Consider the following 20,100-nt stretch of genomic DNA (forward strand, 5'->3'; position numbering starts at 1 on the left):
GGGGCAGTTCACACCTCATCAGGGCATGTATGGGACAAACCCAGCCCAGCCTCATAGGAACAAAGGACACTGGCCTAGGCAGCAACAAAGGAGCTGTTGGACTTTCGAGTGAGTCACCCCCCTTCCCTTGGTCAGTTTGGGACTACGATGAGGTAATGCTCACCTGACTCCCCCCAAAGCCAAGAGGGAAGAAAGAACATGATAAAAGGGAGAGACGTTTGCCATGCTCTTCCTCTCTCTTCCACCTCCATCTACAGACACCACCACCAAGCGACTGAAGCACTGATCAAGGGGAAAGCCTGGGAAAGCCAGCCAGCCTGTGGTGAGAAACATCTAAGTTTGTAAGGGCATTGAAAGTGTTAAGATCAGCTTAGAAAGCATTTTGCTTTTATTTCATTTGACCAACTCCGACTTGTTGTGCTTTGACTTATAATCACTTAAAATCTATCTTTTGTAGTAAATAAATTTGTTTGTTTATTCTACCTGAAGCAGTGCATTTGGTTTGAAGCATGTCAGAGACTCCCCTTGGGTTAACAAGCCTGGTACATATCAATTTCTTTGTTAAATTGTCGAACTCATATAAGCTTGCAGCATCCAGCGGGCACAACTGGATACTGCAAGATGGAGGTTCCTAGGGTTGAGTCTGAGACCGGAGATATTGGCTAGTGTCATTCAGTTGCACAATCCAAGCAGCAGCTGGCCAAAAGTGCTCACTCACATAGCTGGGAGCAGCTTACATGCCAGAGGCTGTGCGTGAACAGCCCAGGAGTGGGAGTTCTCACAGCAGAGCAGGGTAAGGCTGTCTCCCAGATTCGAGGATTAGAGTGACCTAGCAGATCACTGGTACAGATAACACCAGGGGAACGTCACAATGGGAGTTGCATCTTAAATAGGCATTCCGTTAATGCTCACTGGGGTATCAGGGAACATTCAGAGTAGTAAGCGTAAGACGCTATACATCTCAGAAGTTGTGAGAAATAAAAATCACACTATATGACTTACATTTCCATGTGTATTTATCTGGGAAGAGCTGGTCATTAGGGTGGTCTCAAGTCCCCATAGCCTGTTGATGGTCTGGGTGGGGTACAGCTCTAGTGTCTCCACTTGGGAGAGATTACGTGGGATCTACCTCTGGCCTCTATGCATTCCTCTAGCTTCCTCACCTCATTGTTGCATACCACCCACTTCTTAATAGCCTCCATACCTCTCCAGTTATCTCCCATACCATTCACTCCATCAAGCACAATCTTTCCTTATGGGACACTTCAGGGCAGACATAGCACTCTTGGATCATTTGGGCCAAACTCAGATCTTCTCTGGAGACTAATTAGCCTTCCCCTTCTGGACAGTGTTTGACAAGCCAGTTATTCTGGGACTACCTCTAGAAGGAGGTCCTGACATCTCAACAGCAGCTGATTCTCATATTCACTGATCATCAACTGAGAGATTTAAAAAATCCTGCCTTGGGTGAGGAAATTCACCTGCACACACACACACTCTCTGTCACATACCATGAACCAGCACTGGTGGATGCCCGTCCTGCCTGAAATGCCCTTAGCAGTCATTATGGTGAAGACTTTCTGACGAATCAAGTAGGGTTTGAAAGCATAGTTCGGTGAGCGCATTTAAACTGTCTGGGGCTTGGCTAAGCTCTACTTGGCATAGATGTGAGGAGGGCAATGGTGGATGTACAGGACCTTCACATCCTCCCCATCCTTGAGGATGCTGGGGGACAATTTGGCCCACACAAGCTTGAGCAGCCCCAGGACTGCTCTAATTTGTGCAGACTTATAATGCCTTCCTATGGCCTTACATGTTTGCCAGAATTCATGATGTTCTGGCCATCTCCCCTTTCCTCCCCAGCACTCTTTCACCCTAAACAGCACAAAGAAGACTTAGCTGAGCCAGGAACTGATGTCTATGTTTAGAATATAATGTTGCCATTTCCCATTTTTATTCCTGATTAGTACAGACCTTCTAGGACCCCCTTCCTCTATTTGAGACTGCAACTCTACATTGCAACTCCCTCCCCATTCTCATCAGAGCATATAGTAAAATCTTTTCAGAGAAAACACTTTCATAATCTGCCTCTCTCTCACATGATTCTGTGTGGAATGCAGTTATCAGCCAAGAAATGCAGCCTCACTGGGTTTGGCCTGAACCAGAAATTACTTGACACAGTCAAGATGGGACTATGTAATGGTTCCTCACTCTCCCGCTCGGAGGGAGGCCACTCAGGCTGGCCCTGTCTGGCCAGGACCAGAGTCTGCAAGACAGCCAAGAGCCCACAACAGGGCTGAGCGATTAACAATCGTTGTCAGGCTTTAGCCTGGGCTTGGATAGCTCAAGTAGTCAGCCCTTAAACACCATCTCTCAGGGCTGGCTTTGGCCCAGGCAGAGCTCAGGCAGCCAACAAACCAAAACAGTCTACAGGTGAGCTGGGGCCTGGATTTGAGTAGGTTCAGGTTGCCAACAAGCAGAACAGTCTCTCAGGGCTGGCTTTAGCCGGGGCGGAGCTCAGGCAGCCAGCAAACAAACAGTATCTCAGGGCTACTGGTAAGGGAGGCTCCTCTTCAGAGCTAGAGCCTCCTTGCACAGTGTAGGGGGATCAGCCACCCTGGGGTGGGGTTGGCAGGGGGACGCAGGGGGACTTTATGAGGTATCTGTCCATGGGCAAGACCCATGGAAGCAGCTATGTAGAACAGTCCCAATCGGCTGCTTACATGGAATCTGGAGTTTTCCCTGACAGCTGAAGACAAGGTGGGATAGATGAAAGAGGAAGGAAGAAGGGGGAAAGTGAATCAGCTAATGAGTGGCAGATCATTAAAGGAGCAAATATTTTCAGGAGCAAATCCTCCAGATGAGTGCTGACATTACTTGCCAGTTCCTGGTATTGTCTGCCCCCACCACATGACACTATCCCTCTCCAAGTGGTGATAACCCCAGGACATATTCTTTTGAATAGTTCCAGTGAATATTTTGCAGATCTTCCATAAAAGTTATTGAAGAACATCACTGTTATGATGAGGAATGCACTGATGACTTCAGGGGAAATGAAGATTTTTTTTGTCTCTCTCAACCTGCAAGGCAACATAAATGTGTATCACTGTATGACCTGCCTAGCAAACAGCAAGCAATGCCCCCTCTTTCCCACTGTCAATACAAATCATTTAGCAAAGGTCAGGAATGTAATAATACATAGGGTGCTCACCATTGTCCAAGAGTGCTTGATCCAAGAGCAGATTCGGGGTGTCTTCTGCAGCTCTTCCACAAGATTTGGGAAAAAATACTTTGAAGACATTAAGCATTTCTGATTAAATATATAAGAATTAAGAAAAGTAAACTGTGGACATTTTCCTACACATGCAACAAACCATGTGACACATAGAGGAAGGCATAGTTAATTTTGTAGCACATCTATGCAGCAGGAAACTCATCTGTAAGTTATGCAGTGAAACAGAGTGCCACCAAACTACCCCACCATTAACTTGCCAGGCACTTGTTCTTGTACCCTCAGCTTCTGACCAAACTAGCCTTCAATGTCTGTGCACTTAACTATGTGATTGGTAACTTAAGCCACAGTTTTCAATGCCAGCTCTTGTGTCCAACTTGAGATAACTAGGGCCTGCTTTTCAGAGGTGCTGAGCACCTGAAGCTCCCATTGTCTGTGCACTTACCTATGTAGTCAGATTTTTAAGAATAGACACTTAAAAGGACCTTTGAAAATTCCCACTCAAAACTACATATAGATATTTATGCTCCTATCTACCAGCCCAGTTGTATGGTTAGGTTTTGAGAATCCCGCAGCGTGTGCTGTGACAAATTGGGGATTCTTTCTGCACAACTTCTGAATTGGAAATGGTTATATGAATTGTGTCATGAAATTACTGTGTAAAGGAAAGCCTGTCATGTATGTGGATCCACCCTGCTAGCAGGTTTGTGTCACGTCTCTGCCAGGCCAGAGATAATAGTGAGCAATCAGCACTGAGCAAAGTAGAGCACCTTTGGACCATAGGTTTGCTGTACATAGCACAAGACACCTCCTCCTCTGCTCTGAAGGAGGGGAACAGGTTGGGAGTAATGAAAAAAGTACCAAATGGCAGAACTGAAGAAGCAGGTGACCTCAGGAGGCGTCTATAAAGGGACTCACAGAGGGAACTGGAGGAGAGCCATTTTGCACCAAATTAAGATAAGGGAGACTGCTGCAGGGAGTAGGCAAGGGGCAGAGGACCCTGCCTGCCTGCCTAACTGACAGAACACAGGCGATTCCCCCAAGGACTCCCAAGGGAAGGGTGATCTAGTGAGGGACATTGCATTTAGGATGGTTTACTGTTTTGTGTGTTCTGTACTCTCCCTGTACTATTCATGATTAAATATAAAATGCATATATAAATATATATAAATAGATATAAAAGGATGTTAGGCTGTCAAAGTGTGTGTGTATGTGTGTGTGTGTGTTGATTGCTTCACACTGGTGCATGCCCCTGAGAGAGTTAAACTGTAAACCAGAAGCTTACCTTTGGGGTGGAGTGCTGGGAAAGGGGTATGTTTAAGTATTGGGCATCGTTGGTGGGGAAAGGAAGCATATTGACCTGTCTGAATGGTCCAAATAGTAAACTGTATGGAACTCATTTTACCTTCCCCCGAGAATGAAAGGCTGAACCTGACTAGATTTGAACCTGTGGCTCCAGGAAGAATATTCCAAACTTGATGGTTAGAGCAGTAAACAAGGTTTCCCAGCAGGGCCATAAAGATCCATTGTGCCTTTTTTTGCTCTCTCCCTCCTTTCCTTTTTAAATCATTTTCTTTATGTGCAGAAATCACTTTTGTCAAAGACCTCCCTTTCCCATCCTCACTCAATGTATATATCCTAAGAATTAAAGTATTTTTCCTTGCCAAGTTTCTTCTCTCAAAGCTAACTTGGTACACTCATGTCTGATGCACGTTTGTTGGGAAGGCATCTTTCCAACTCAACAAATGAGAGTGCTAGTAAGTGTGGTGTTAGCTTTGTTTGAAACAATAAGGTAATGGGCTGTACACCACAGTTAGGTAAATAAATAAGAATTATCCCCATTTTATAGATGGGAAAACTTAGACACAGAGGGGCTAAGTAACTTGCCAAGGAGTAGAGCTGGTCAAAAATTGTCCAGCAGAAAAAATTTCTATCAGAAAGTGTCATTTCATCTAATATCTAAACTTTCCATGGCAACATGTCAATTTCAACAAAATTTATTGTATAAAACGTTGAAACTAAACATTTCAATAGGTCGACCTTGTTGGAATGGAACATCTTGATTTTTCATTTCAAAATGATTTTTGTTTCAAATTTTATATTCTGTCATAAATTATAATAAAATAAAACAATTTTAAAAGACAAAATTGGAAGAAAACATTTAAATTTCATCAAAATGGAATGTTTCAGTTGACCTAGAATTGATAATTTTTTATTTTTTTTAATGGAAAAATTCCAAAATGCTTGTTTTCTTTCCAATGCGGAATTAATTTCAAAATACTGGCTTTCAAAACTGGAAGTCCAAGTGTCACCCAGCTCCACCAAGGGGCCAGTGGTTAGATCGTTAAACTAGGATGTGGGAGACTTGGCTCAAGTCCCTGCTCCATCATAGACATTCTGTGTGCCCTTAAGCAAGTAATTTAGCTTCTCTGGGCCCCAATTCCCCATCTGTAAAATGGGATTAATAGCACCACCTCCAAGGACAGTGGTCCCCAAACTGTGGGGCATGCCCGTACCCCCCGCAGGAGGCATGGAGAAACATTTGGGGGTGGGGGGCACGCAAGTTAATGAAAGTACAAAAAAGTAGTATGAGACTGACAAGGGACAAAGAATATCTTTATAGCAGTAGCACATAAAGTAATCTGAGAAAGAGTTGACTACATTATGACATTTCTTAATAGAGTATTCCTGTAACACAGGATGCCATTATATTCAATGATGCTTTTTTTCCCCCTAAGACATTAGACAAACCAGAGCCGTACAAGCTCCTCTTTTCCCTTAGGAATGAACGCACATAGCTGTGACACTGCCTGTTGTTAAAACTGTTTTTAATCCTAGAGAATTATTCAGACCACTGGAGGCTTGCGAAATAATTTTCAAAGAAATACAGGATTGGCTGTCTTGGAGTTTGATGACAGCAGTTCTTCCGAGTAGGTGACCTCCTGGGGCAATCAAGACAGAGCACATTGAAGAGGTGAATCCAGAATGAGTGAAACAACAGACACATAGCTCCCGTGGTGGCTGTGTACAACACTGTGATAGCAATTCCATAATTAAAGTTGTAACTCAGTTTCCATTACAAATACGCCTTTTCATCCCTTCCAGCTGTCTCAAGAAAGCACCATTTTGCCTGAAATTTTTCCTGTGAAGTCCCTAGTCAGAGTCGAATTTGCAGGAGGCAGGAAAAGTTTTGGTGGAAAGGGACAAGGCCTGTTTGCATATGAAATTTTAAAAATGTGTTTTTCCCTTTTAGAAGCATATTCTAAGGTCTTTGATGTTGTCATAGCTCAAAAATGGTTTGCTGTAGAAATGTAATATAGACACTTGTAATGTAATATAAACATTGCTCAGTGATTTATGTAGGCCTGGCCTGACATGAGTAATTGGACATGGGTGAAGCCTCATTTCTTGGGAGACTGTATCAGGAAGGTAAATGGATCAGTAGTTTGGAAACAATGTCTGTACTACCTAAGATAAGGGGGAACACCCATGGAATCATTCACAATGGGCAAGATAACAATGGACAAAAAAGGCCTGGAATGTAAGATGAGGTGAAAATCTTACATCGTGTATGGACAGCGTGTGGGCAGAGCATGCTGTAAAGGGCTTGGTTTCTGCAAAGTAACCAAGCCAATCCCAAAATATGTAATGCAATGTATAGTAAATGCAACATAATGTGTGTAAACGTATATAAAGGAAGAGATTTTCTGTTTAACTGTGAATGTGTGGTATGCCCTACATCCCTTCCCCCATGCTTGAGTCTAAGCCAGTCAGTGTAGCTTTGCTGTATGCTAAATAAAGGAATCTAAGTGAAGAGACTGGAGTAAAATGGAGTTCTTGGACAACTGAGTGCAAGAGGACTCGGGGGAACCCCAACACCATGGTACACTGACTCAGATCCCCTCATCTGGAGCAGATAATGTATACATCCCTTAGTGTGAGGGTTGCAACCTAGCATTAAGGGAAATTGCATTGGAAGGGTTTAAAGGTTTAAATATGAGGCCCCACGCTGAAGAAGTGAGTTAAATCTAGGGGTAAACCCTAGAGAAGTATTCAGGTGAAAAAGGAAATCCAGAGAGTGGTATTAGATTAAACAAAAAAAGAATGTTTAGCAGAGCACAGCAGAGCTCCGTTGAATGCCATAAATAAATAAATTATTTGCAGAGCACAGCAAAGGTCTGTTGGGTGCCACTGAAATTTTCAAAAGATAGGACCCATTGGCAGCCATGGAAAAATAGTATCTAGTTTTTTTGTTTGTTTTGTTTTGTTTTGAATCCTGAGTCCAGATCAATGCAGCAGCAATTTTACAAAGATTATTTCTGGTGGCTAAAACTTACAAATGAAATGTGCTACCCAGAAGGGTGAACACAAAAAAGCACAAAGAAGAAATCAGAGTTGTAGAGGAGGAAATAGACTAAATGGAAGAGAGAAAACAGTGTCTATTACCTTTTTGCATAAATCCAAAGTAAAAAGCAGCCATCCTTCAAGGACTGTATTTAGTGAGTACAGCTTTTCAGGCAAAGAGTATTAAGTTAAGGGATAAGTGCAAAAAAACATAAAAGATAAGTTCAGAGACACTGACAATAATCAGCTGAGAAATGTGTCACTTTGAAAAATAAGTGATCTGAGGGAAAAGAGTAAAGAGTTAAAAGGAGCTTTTGCACAAATTGACACTGCAGAGCTCGGAGGGGACTAGATAGTTGGGGCTAGTACAAGTAATAAAGTGCTAAAGAGGATGTTGACTGTGTTGGGTTTTTTTAAGAAAGAGAATAGTTGGTTTGATAATGAAACCCAGTTACAGCAATATAACTTGGTGCTGTCACGCCTGGTAAAATCCTTAGTAATCAAACAAATGATGCAAAAAGGAGTTTAAGTGATGACAGCTACCACCACTATGTTTTTCCCCCCACAGAGTTTACCGCCCTTCTAAAGGAAATGGGCCCTTCCTAATGAACATGTTTGTAAATGATCAGTTATGCCGGCTGCTGCAGGCACAGGGACAATCTGATTTAAATTGTTTAACTCTGGATGATTTAATTAAAATCACTTAAAAGGAAATAGGGCTTAACAGCTTCTCAATGTACTAGTAGGGATGTAACCTGGGCACAGAAAAGGGAGGTAATAAATTGTAGTGCTAAGTTAAAGGAAAAAATAAATGAAACACCAGCTGCAACTGCCAGTCAGAAAAGTTTCTGATGAGGTTAAAAACTAAGTTGTACGTGGACAGAGCATGCGGTACAGGGATTCTTTTCTATAAAGTAACCAAGTCAATCCCATGACAGGTTTCAGAGTAGCAGCCGTGTTAGTCTGTATCTGCAAAAAGAAGAACAGGAGTACTTGTGGCACCTTAGAGACTAACAAATTTATTAGAGCATAAGCTTTCGTGGACTACAGCCCATCCGAAGAAGTGAACTCCTGTTCGTCTTTTAATGTATAGTATATGTCAGGTAATGTGTAAATACATATATAGGAAGATGTTTTCTGTGTAACTTTGGATGTGTGGTACACCTGATACCCACCCCCTGTGCTTGAGTCTAATCAATTCAGCATAGCTTTGCTGTATGCCAAAAGCTGTGTTGCTGTATTAGCTGTATGCCTGATAAATGATTCTGAGTGACAAGAGTGGAGTTGAACTGAGTTCTCGGGCAGCTGGGTGAAAGAGTTCTCGAAGGAACCCCAACAATTTATAATACCACCAAGATTCTATATAGCACTTTTCATCCATTGATATCAAAACACTTTACACAGGAGATAAATATTAGAACCCTTTTATGGGTGGGGAAACTGAGGCAAAAGGAGGTGAAATGACTTGCTGAGGATCCAGGTAAGTGGCAGAGCCAGAAATAGGAACCGGGTCTCCAGAGGAGAGATGGGCAGATAATGGATTTTCCAGTTTACTGGCAATTTAAAAAAAAATCAACAAAAGTTTAATTTTGGGTCATACCAAAAATGACATTTTTCAACAAATTGAAAAGTTTTGAGTCAAAACAAAATCTTTTGGTACTGTTAAAAGGAAACATTTCATGTTGTTTCACCCTCAGGCATTCTGACAAAAGCCAAGGAAACGACTGGAGGAAGGAGAGGCAGTGATGGTGCCACCCACTCCCTCATAAACTTTAGCCCAGTGGTTAGGGCACTCACTTGGGATTTGGAAGATCCCAGTTTAAATCCCTGCTTCAGTGACTAATCATTTATAAAAAGCAGAACAGCTTCAAGAGGAGAGATTGAGAAATCCCCAAGTCAGAATATCCTATAGGCCAGTGGTTAGGGCATTCTTCTGCAATGTAGGAGACCCACATTCAAATCCTTCTGTCTCATCAGGCAGAAGAGGGAATTGAACCTGGATCTCCCACAACGCAGCTACATACCCCTAAATTTATAAGGGACAAGGCTAAAGTTATAAAGGGAGAGTAGTTGCTTCCTCTGCCTCAGTCATTTTATGAATCCTTTCCTTTGTTTTTGTCAAAATGAAAGTAAAAAGGAAACGTTTAGGTTGAAAGGAAATGTTTTGGTTCAACATTACTGAAATATTTTGACCATTTCAACTTCAATTGAAATTAATCAGCAAACTCAACATGAATTCACTAATAGATTTAGTTGACCCAAAAGTGCATTTTTCAACTACAAACTACAGTATTTGTCGAAAAATTTCACCCAGCTCGACTCTGGAGTCCCAATCCACCAGGCCACACTTCTCCACTAGTACCACTGACTTTTTGGTCCCTCTTCTATCTTCTACCTCACTTCTACCCCCCACCCCACCAGGGATGGAATGGCTGAGTTGGCATTCTCCCACTTCTAACCTCCCACCAGTAGGATATAGAGTACTACAATAGTGGTGAAGGGTCTCTCTTTACTCTGCTATGTAGGCTCTGATACGGCCTCTGTGGCAGGGTCAGCCTCCCCAGAACACCTTGCCCATCATCTCTCTCAGAACATGGTGCTGATAAATTTAAACAATAGTCCCAAAGGAAATGTAAAAGAAATGAGTCTTCCACCCTTCCTGAGCTACTCTTCTACCCTGCTTTCTCATAGGGTATGTCTACACTACGGGATTACTCCAAATTTACAGAATTCGATTTTTGGCAACCGATTGTATAAAGTCGAGTGCATGCGGCCACACTAAGCACATTAATTCGGTGGTGTGCGTCCATGTATCGAGGCTAGTGTCGACTTCCGGATTGTTGCACTGTGGGTAGCTATCCCATAGTTCCCGCAGTCTCCCCCGCCCATTGGAATTCTGGGTTGAGATCCCAATGCCTGATGGGGCCAAAAATTTGTCGCGGGTGGTTATAGGTAAATGTCGTCAGTCAATCCTCCCTCCGTGAAAGCAACGACAGACAATCATTTCGCGCCCTTTTCCCTGGATTGCCCGGGCAGACGCCATAGAATGGCAACCATGGAGCCCGTTCAGCCTTTTTTCACTGTCACCGTATGTCTACTGGATGCTGCTGACAGATGCGGTACTGCAGCGCTACACAGCAGCATCCCCTTGCCTTTGTAAGTTGGCAAAGACTGTTACCAGTCATACTGTACCATCTGCTGCTGTTATGGGTGCTCCTGGCCAGCCTCAGTGAGGTCGGTTGGGGGCGCCTGGACAAAAATGGGAATGACACCCCAGGTCATTCTCTTCTTTAAGTTTTGTCTAATGGAGAGTCAGTCCTGCCTAGAATATCAGGCAAGCCTACTAACGAACCAGAGAGGCAAACAGCCACTCCGGGTCAGAGCCCCAGACATCCCGCAGAAATGATGATCTGCATGCCATTCTAGGGGGTGCCCCTACAACAAGACCACCCATTGCTTCCCTCCTCCCCCACCCCTCCCGGGTTACCTTGGCAGTTATCCCCCCTTTTGTGTGATGAAGTAATAAAGAATGCATGGATTTGAAACAACACCGACTTTATTGCCTCTGCAAGCAGAGATCAAAGGGGGGAGGGGAGGGCAGTTGGCTTACAGTGAACCACCATTCTGCACTTGCTCAGCCTATGCTGAAAATGGGAATCTGTGATAAGCACTAGGATAGAAGCACAGGCAGGACTGAATCTCCATTTGTGTGTGGGCCTTTGGTTGACACTGGTAAAATACAAAATGTCCCAGGATATGTATGTTGGGGGACAGTTCTAAACGGCAGCTTTATTTTTTTATTTGCAGCAAAAAGTGTCTGATTGTGAGCCCTGGGAGCAAGGGGTAGGCTGGGGTAGGTGCAACCATGCGGTGCTGCCAACTGGGAGAGCAGCCTGAGGCAGAAGCCTCCAGCTGGCATGATATTCCAGGCAGGACTGAATCTCCATTACACAAAACTTAAAGAAGAGAATGACCTGGAGTCATTCCCTTTTTTGTCCATGCGCTCCCGACCGACCTCACTAAGGCCAGCCAGGAGCACCCACGGGACGACAATGATGGTTACCAGTCATACTGTACTGTCTGCCGTCCGCAAGGCAAGGCAAGGGGATGCTGCTGTGTAGCGCTGCAGCACCGCATCTGCCAGCAACATCCAGTAGACTTAGGCCTGGTCTACACTACGAGTTTAGGTCAACTTTAGCAGTGTTAAATCGAATTAAGCCTGGACACGTTCACACGACGAAGCCCTTTCTTTCAACTTAAGGGACCCTTTAAACCGGTTTCTTTACTCCACCTCCGACGAGGGGATTAGCGACAAAATCGGCCTTAGCGGGTCGGAATTGGGGTAGTGTGGACGGAATTCAACGTTATTGGCCTCTGGGAGCTATCCCACAGTGCTTCATTGTGACCGCTCTGGACAGCACTCTCAACTCAGATGCACTGACCAGGTAGACAGGAAAAGACCCGCGAACGTTTGAATTTCATTTCCTGTTTGCCCAGCGTGGAGAGCACAGGTGACCACACAGAGCTCATCAGCACAGGTAACCATGATGGAGTGCCAGGATCGCAAAAGAGCTCCAGCATGGACCAAACGGGAGGTACGGGATCGGCTCGTCATATGGGGAGATGAATCAGTGCTAGCTGAACTCCGTAGCCATAAAAGAAATGGCAAAATATTAGAAAAGGTCTCCAAGGCCATGAAGGACAGAGGCCATAACAGGGACGCACAGCAGTACCGCGTGAAAATTAAGGAGCTAAGGCAAGCCTACCACAAAGCCAGAGAGGCAAACGGAAGGTCCGGGGCAGAGCCGCAAACATGCCGCTTCTACGCGGAGCTGCATGCCATGCTAGGGGGTGCAGCCACCACTACCCCACCCGTGTGCTATGACTCCTTTACTGGAGAAACACACAGGGAAGAGGGTTCGGGGTACGAGGAAGAGGAGGATGAAGATACTGTGGATAGCTCACAGCAGCAAGGAAGCGGAGAAACCGGTTTCCCCAACAGCCAGGATATGTTTATCACCCTGGACCTGGAGCCAGTAACCCCCGAACTCACCCAAGGCGTGCTCCCAGACCCTGAGGGCACACTGGGGACCTCAGGTGAGTTTACCTTTGTAAATATTACACACGGTTTAAAAGCAAGCGTGTTTAATGATTAATTTGCCCTGGCAATCGCCGCCAGTACAGCTACTGGAAAAGTCTGTTAACGTGTATGGGGATGGAGCAGAAATCCTCCAGGGACATCTCCAGAAAGCTCTCCTTCATGTACTCCCAAAGCCTTTGCAAAAGGTTTCTGGGGAGGGCTGCCTTATCCCGTCTGCCATGGTACTTTACCATGCCAGGCCAGTAGTACGTAGTCTGGAATCATTGCATAACAAAGCATGGCAGCGTATGGTCCCGGTGTTTGCTGGCATGCAGACAACATCCATTCCTTATCGCTCTTTGTTATCCTCAGGAGAGTGATATCATTCACGGTCACCTGGTTGAAATGGGGTGATTTTATTAAGGGGACATACAGAGGTGCCCATTCCTGCTCGGCTGAACAGAAATGTTCCCCGCTGTTAGCCACGCGGTGCAGGGGGAGGGATGAAGTGATCATCCCAGAGAATTGAGTGTGTGAGGGGGAGGGGGTCAGTTGGGTTTGTGCTGCATGTTAACCCGAGAACCGCAGCCCCTCCTTTTACATTGCAAACCCATTTTAAATGGCCAACCCAATGGGTGCTTGGTATGGGAAATGAGGGCACTACTGTTTGAAACCATTCCCACATGTTAAGAAGGTGAAAAAGGCCAAAAGACTGTGACTTACCATGGCTGCCTGCAAGCCGAAATCTGTTGCCTGGCACTGCGTGAATGATCTCTCACACCAAACCAGCAGGCCCTCAATATAAGAGGAAAAATGTGACCTTGTAATGAAAGCACATGTGCTGTGTAATGTGAACAGCAAAATTTAACATAAAAGAGTGTACCCATTGTTCTCTAAAATATGTCTTTTTTAACCACCTCTCCCTTCTCCTCCACCAGCTGCAAATGTTTCTCCTTCACAGAGGCTAGTGAAGATTAGAAGGAGAAAACAGCGAACTCGGGATGACATGCTCACGGAGCTCCAGATGTCCTCCCACGCTGAAAGAGCACAGCAGAATGCGTGCAGGCAGTCAATGTCAGACTACAGAAAAGCACAGTATGAACGAGAGGAGAGGTGGCGGGCTGAATCGCGGGATGAACAGAGCAAGTGGCGGGCTGAAGATGATAGGTGGCGTCAGCTTGCAGACGGAAGGCAAGAGTTGATGCTCCGGGTGCTGGAGCATCAAACTGATATGCTCCAGCGTATGGCTGAGCTGCAGGAAAGGTAGCAGGAGCAGAGACCGCTGCTACAGCCCCTGTGTAACCAACAGCCCTCCTCCCCAAGTTCCATAGCCTCCTCACCCAGACGCCCAAGAACACGGTGGGGGGGCCTCCGGCCACCCAGTCACTCCACCCCAGATGATTGCCCGAGCATCAGAAGGCTGGCCTTCAATAAGAGTTAAAGTTTTAAACTGCAATGTGTCCTTTTCCTTCCCTCCTCCCCCACCGATCCTGGGCTACCTTGGCAATTATTCCCCTAGTTGTGTGATGAATTAATAAAGAATGCATGAATTACTTTATTGCCTCTGCAAGTGGTGCTTGAAGGGGGAGGGGAGGGTGGGTTGGTTGGTTTACAGAGAAGTAGAGTGAACCGGGTGGGGGGGGGGGCGGCGGAGGGTTCATCAAGGAGAAACAAACAGAAGTTTCACACCGTAGCCTGGCCAGTCACAAAACTCATTTTCAAAGCTTTGCTGATGCGTACCGCGCCCCGCTGTGCTCTTCTAACCGCCATGGTGTCTGGCTACGCATAATCAGTGGCCAGGCGATGTGCCTCAACCTCCCACCCCGCCATAAATGTCTCCCCCTTACTCTCACAGATATTGCGGAGCGCAAAGCAAGCAGCAATAACAATGGGGATATTCTTTTCGCTGAGGTCTGAGCGACTCAGTAAGCTGCGCTAGCGCGCTTTTAAATGTCCAAATGCACATTCCACCACCATTCGGCACTTGCTCAGCCTGTAGTTGAACAGGTCTTGACTACTGTCCAGGCTGCCTGTGTACGGCTTCATGAGCCATGGCATTAAGGGGTAGGCTGGGTCCCCAAGGGTAACTATAGACATTTCAAAATCCCCAACGGTTATTTTCTGGTCCGGGAAGAAAGTCCCTTCCTCCAGCTTTCGAAACAGACCAGAGTGCCTGAAGACACGAGCATCATGTACCTTTCCCGGTGATTCCATGTTGATGTTGGTGAAACGTCCCTTGTGCTCCACCAGGGCTTGCAGCAGCATTGAAAAGTACCCCTTGCGGTTTATGTACTTGGTGGCTTGGTGCTCCGGTGCCAAGATAGGGATATGGGTTCCATCTATCTCCCCACCACAGTTTGGGAATCCCATTGCAGCAAAGCCATCCACTATGGCCTGCACGTTTCCCAGTGTCACTACCCTTGATATCACCAGGTCTTTCATTGCCCTGGCATCTTGGATCACAGCAGCCCCCACAATAGATTTGCCCACTCCAAATTGATTCCTGACTGACCGGTAGCTGTCTGGCGTTGCAAGCTTCCACAGGGCTATCGCCATTCGCTTCTCAACTGTGAGGGCTGCTCTCATCCTGGTATTCTGGCGCTTCAGGGCAGGGGAAAGCAAGTCACAAAGTTCCATGAAAGTGCCCTTACGCATGCGAAAGTTTCGCAGCCACTGGGAATCGTCCCACACATGCAGCACGATGCGGTCCCACCAGTCTGTGCTTGTTTCCTGGGCCCAGAATCGGCGTTCCACGGCATGAACCTGCCCTAGTAACACCATGATTTGCACATTGCTGGGGCCTGTACTTTGTGAGAGGTCTATGTCCATATCAATGTCCTCGTCACTCTCGTCGCCGCACTGCAATCGCCTCCTCGGCTGGTCCTGGTTTTGTTTTGGCATGTCCTGGCTCTGCATATACTCCAGGACAATGTGCGTGGTGTTCACAGTGCTCATAATTGCCGCAGTGATCTGAGCGGGCTCCATGATCCCAGTGCTATGGCGTCTGGTCTGAAAAAAGGCACGAAACTAGTATCTGACGGACGGAGGGAGGGAGGGGTGAGTGACGACATGGCGTACAGGTACAGGGAATTAAAATCAACAAAGGTGGCTGTGCATCAGGGAGAAACACAAACAACTGTCACACAGAATGCCCACCCCCCCAAAGATTGAACTCAAAACCCTGGGTTTAGCAGGCCGTTGATTTCATGGAGGGAGGGGGAAGCAAATGAATACAGAACAAATCTATTTTTTACATCTTAAGCTGGCAGACGACATTGCAGCATGACTGATAGCCCTCAGCATCTTCTGGGTGCTTGGCAGAAAATATTGGGCGCTTGGCAGAAAATAGCATACTACGACTGATAGCCATCATCGTCAAGACTGCCCAGGTGCCCATGATTGACAGCCACTGCAGAACGATGACGACAGATACCAGTCGTAATATACCATCTTCTACCAAAAGGCAAGGGGCTGCTGTTGTGTGCAATGCAGCCCCACGTCTGCGAGCCCCACGTCTGCCAGCACCCAGATCGCCGATGAAGGCTACCAGTCATACTTCACCGTCTACTGCCAAAAGGCAATTAGCTGCTGCTGTGTAGCAATGCAGCACCATGTCTGCCGGCACCCAGAGGACATATGGTGATGGTGAGCTGAGCTGAGCGGGCTCCATGCTTGGCGTGGTATGTTGTCTGCACAGGTAACCCAGGTAAAAAGGCGCAAATCAATTGTCTGCCGTTGCTCTGACGGAGGGGGAGGTGCCTGACGACATGTACCCAGAACCCCCCGCGACACTGTTTTGCATCATTCAGGCATTGGGATCTCAACCCAGAATTCCAATGGGCGGCGGAGACTGCGGGAACTGTGGGATAGCTATCCCCAGTGCAACGCTCTGGAAGTCTATGCTAGCCTCGGTACTGTGGACGCGGTCCGCCGACTTCATGCACTTAGAGCATTTTATGTGGGGACACACACAAGCGGCTGTATACAACCGATTTCTATAAAACCGGCTTCTATAAATTCGACCTGATTTCGTAGTGTAGACATACCCATACAGTGACAGTGAAAAAAAGGCGAGAAACAATTTTTTCCCTTTGCTTTCACGGGAGGGGTGGGGGCCTGACGACATATACCCTGAACCACCCGCGACTATGTTTTTCACCCTTCTGGCACTGGGAGCTCAACCGAGAATTCAAACGGTTTTCAGAGAGTGCGGGAACTGTGGAATAGCTACAGTCAGCCGCCCCTCCCTCCGTGAGCATCCATTTGATTCTTTGGCTTTCTGGTACGCTTGTCTCAGCTCCTTAAGTTTCACGCAGCACTGTGTTGAAACTCGTAGTGTAGACCAAGTACTGATTCTCTGTACTTTCTTCCTGTTGGCCCAGCTCCTACCCAAGTCATTGACTCTTGGGGCTTCCTCCCTAGAGCTCCTCCCTCAATTTGGTTCTCCACAGGCTGGATCCTTATTCCCAGTCTCTCCAGGCAGTCTAACTGGGGTTTAGCTGTTTGTAGAGCCTGCCACAGACATCTCCTTTTCTCCAGTTGCCCTCTCCCTTCAGGGCCAGTCACAGAAAACAACCTCCTTTCTTTCTCTCTTCCCTTAAGGCACCAGTGACTAGACTTCACTTATTTTGTGCATTCTGTGCCCACACCTCCCCTTTGAATATGGTGTTATTGAGGAAGCCTAGGTATCTTTATCCTGTTTCCAGTTCTACTCCCTATAGTGCCTTTTTTTCCACCATTTTCTCCACTGTCCCTTCCTTATCTATTGAAGTGGAGATTCACTCCTCTTTCCCTCCCCATTGATTCTCACCACCTACCTCTTCTCCCCTTTTTTCTACAGGCTCCCCCGTTGATGAGGGCCTCATTGGATGTCTGCTTTCTCTCGCTCCTCTTTTCATTCTTTCCCCCACCCTTTCTTTTCCCTAATCCCCTTCACCACAAAAACAGAAGCTCTCTCTTTTATCCTCCCTGGTGATGGGCCTGCAGGTGTGGATTCTCATTTCTCCCCTTTTCTCCCACCACCATCAGGGGTTCTTTTATCTTTCTCCCACTCTCTTCTCACAGAGTTAGAATCTCCCACGTGGTAGGTGTTTTCTCCTCACTTTGTCTTTGCCCCTTAGTTCTTTTTTCCTTTCTCATTGTTGTCTCTTGAGGTAGGGCTCTTCTCTACTTCTGTCTCTTCATCTTTGGTCCTATCTCCAAGGGGATGCAGTTAAAGAGTTCTCTTCTCATTCCTCCCTTTTCTCTCATAGGGGGATGTAGTCCCCAGGTGAGGACTTGCTCTCTCTCCCCCTCCCTGCTCTGGAGAGGTAAACTTCATTTCCCTCCAGTGTTACTATAGCCCTCTGAACAGCTGGTGCTCAGGCAGAAGTCTTTGAAAGTCTGAATTTACTGACCAGAGGCCTAATCCAGACCACCAGTCAGTTCAGACACTACAGGTCTAAGTCAGGGACAACGGCTACATATTAGAGCTGCCTGGAATTTTTTTGACAAAACTGTGTCTTTTTATTGTTGTTACTGATGAAAAATGCCAAAATTAAAAAATAAATATTTCACAGATGCATTTTGATGAAATTTTAAATGAGAAAGTTTCTCAGGTCTGGGGCGGATGCACACGAGAGAGAGAAAGTCAAATAAAAAACCCAAACTTTTTGATCCAACAATGGACTTTTAAACAAAATTCCACTACACTAAAACTTTTGAAAGGTTTTGGTTTTGTTCCACATTGGCACAAAGACAAATTTCAAAACCTCAGAAGTTTGCATGAAACAGAACGAACATTCTCTGGAGAGCTCGACTAGATATTCTTCCCCATTTGGCCATCTAGAAGGGCGGGGGAGAAGACAGCTAGTGAATCAAAGTCTCAGTTTCATCCCAGTCTGCTCATAAGCCAATTAAGTCAGTCTTTTTGCATCAGGAAAATCAGCTTAAGAGACACCTCCTTTTCTATGTGGTTTATCAAAAAGCTGTTTTGACAGCTCCAAGAGGGGTGAGGAATAGGGCAGACCTGTCTACTCTGCAGCTTTTGGCTGGATGTTAGCTGGTTTATGGAGCCCTCCAGACTTCTCCTCACTTCTTCTGCCCTTCCGCAGGTCCCCCGATGCTTCTGTTCGTCTCCTGCATGTGATACAATATTGCCAACTTTCACAATCTTATGAGTCTCATGACATTAGGTGTCTTATTTAAAGCCCCGCCTCCTTTAGGCAACTGATTACCTGAAGAGCTAAAAAAGTAGTAAGCCGGAGTCTCCCCATCTCAGCATCAATGCCTAGCAACAGTACTGATGTTAGGAAGGGAACAGCAGCATTAGCCTGAAGGGATTGTACGGAGTAGAAACAGCAGTGAGGGACATCACATGAATTCCCCCACATGTCTGGGGAGTAAAAAAAAAAAAAAAAAAAAAAAAGAGGAGCAACAATGTCATCATCCTCCCCCTCGAGACTACTAGGGGCAGCAGGGAAAGGAGAAGAATAAAGAAATGAAATGGCAGAGGGAAATGACTCTCCCATGCCGCTTTCTCCAAAGCTTCCCACAGAGCTGGTGTTTGTGGAGAAAAGGAGTTTGTTGCAACATATAAAATATATTTTTCACTGGATTATGAAAAATCAGATAGAGACACTCAATGCAACACCAATTGGAATATTTCAAATTAGGGTTTATTATATATTTTATATATTCTAAATGTCAGAACATTTAAATCATTTGCCACAGAAAAATAAGGGGAGGGGAAGGGGAAAGATATTGTGAACAATCTCAGGGTTTTCCATGTAGAAATATAGGTAGGGGAGACACAAAGAAGAAAGAGCAACAAAAGAGCTGGGGTGGAGAACAGAAAGAAATGCATAACTAGCAGGGGATGCCAGGAAAAAAAAATCTCAGGAGGGAAGAAGTAAGAGGGAAAGAGGAAATACACACAAGCCAGTATAATACATATTAGCTTGCTTTCAGGGTTGAGGCTCTGAGTTTATTTTGCCTGCCCATCTAGTTAATTGTCACTATTAGACTGACAGCTTAAAGAAGTTCTCCCCTTATGACTGAGGGTGTGTCAGGGAAACACTCAGTTCTCCCTATACATTAGGGATTTTATTTTCTATTGTATGTAAAGGACAAAGTAGATAGCAGGTAGCAGTATAAAATTTGCAGCCTGGAGCAAACTAATTATTTCACATTGACAAACAGGCATCTTATTTACTGTGTTGATTTTTTAAAGGGATTTTATTTTTTATTTTCAAGGGGCTTCACCTGATTGTAAGTGTTTCTCCTAAAGTACATTGGAAATAACAACTACATTGTCTTCCACTTAACTTCAATCTGAGTCAATCTTGACATTTTTTCCTCATTTTGGAACTGCTTGACCCAAACGAGGCCAGTTTTCTTCACCAGAACCTTTTGAATTCATGTCAGCTTAATTTTCATATATGGACTTATTTTACTCAAGCACTAA

The 20,100-nt window shown here is 45.5% G+C and overlaps 1 protein-coding gene across 1 annotated transcript in view; it reads right to left on the minus strand.

Moving 5' to 3' along the window:
* Positions 1-20,100, minus strand: part of OPRK1 (opioid receptor kappa 1) — a 43,279-nt gene that overhangs the window by 21,072 nt on the left and 2,107 nt on the right. The gene's annotated exons all lie outside the window — the stretch shown is intronic.

The sequence above is a fragment of the Chrysemys picta genome, chromosome 2 (genome assembly GCF_011386835.1).
Source record: "Chrysemys picta bellii isolate R12L10 chromosome 2, ASM1138683v2, whole genome shotgun sequence".
Taxonomy (NCBI): Eukaryota; Metazoa; Chordata; order Testudines; family Emydidae; genus Chrysemys; species Chrysemys picta.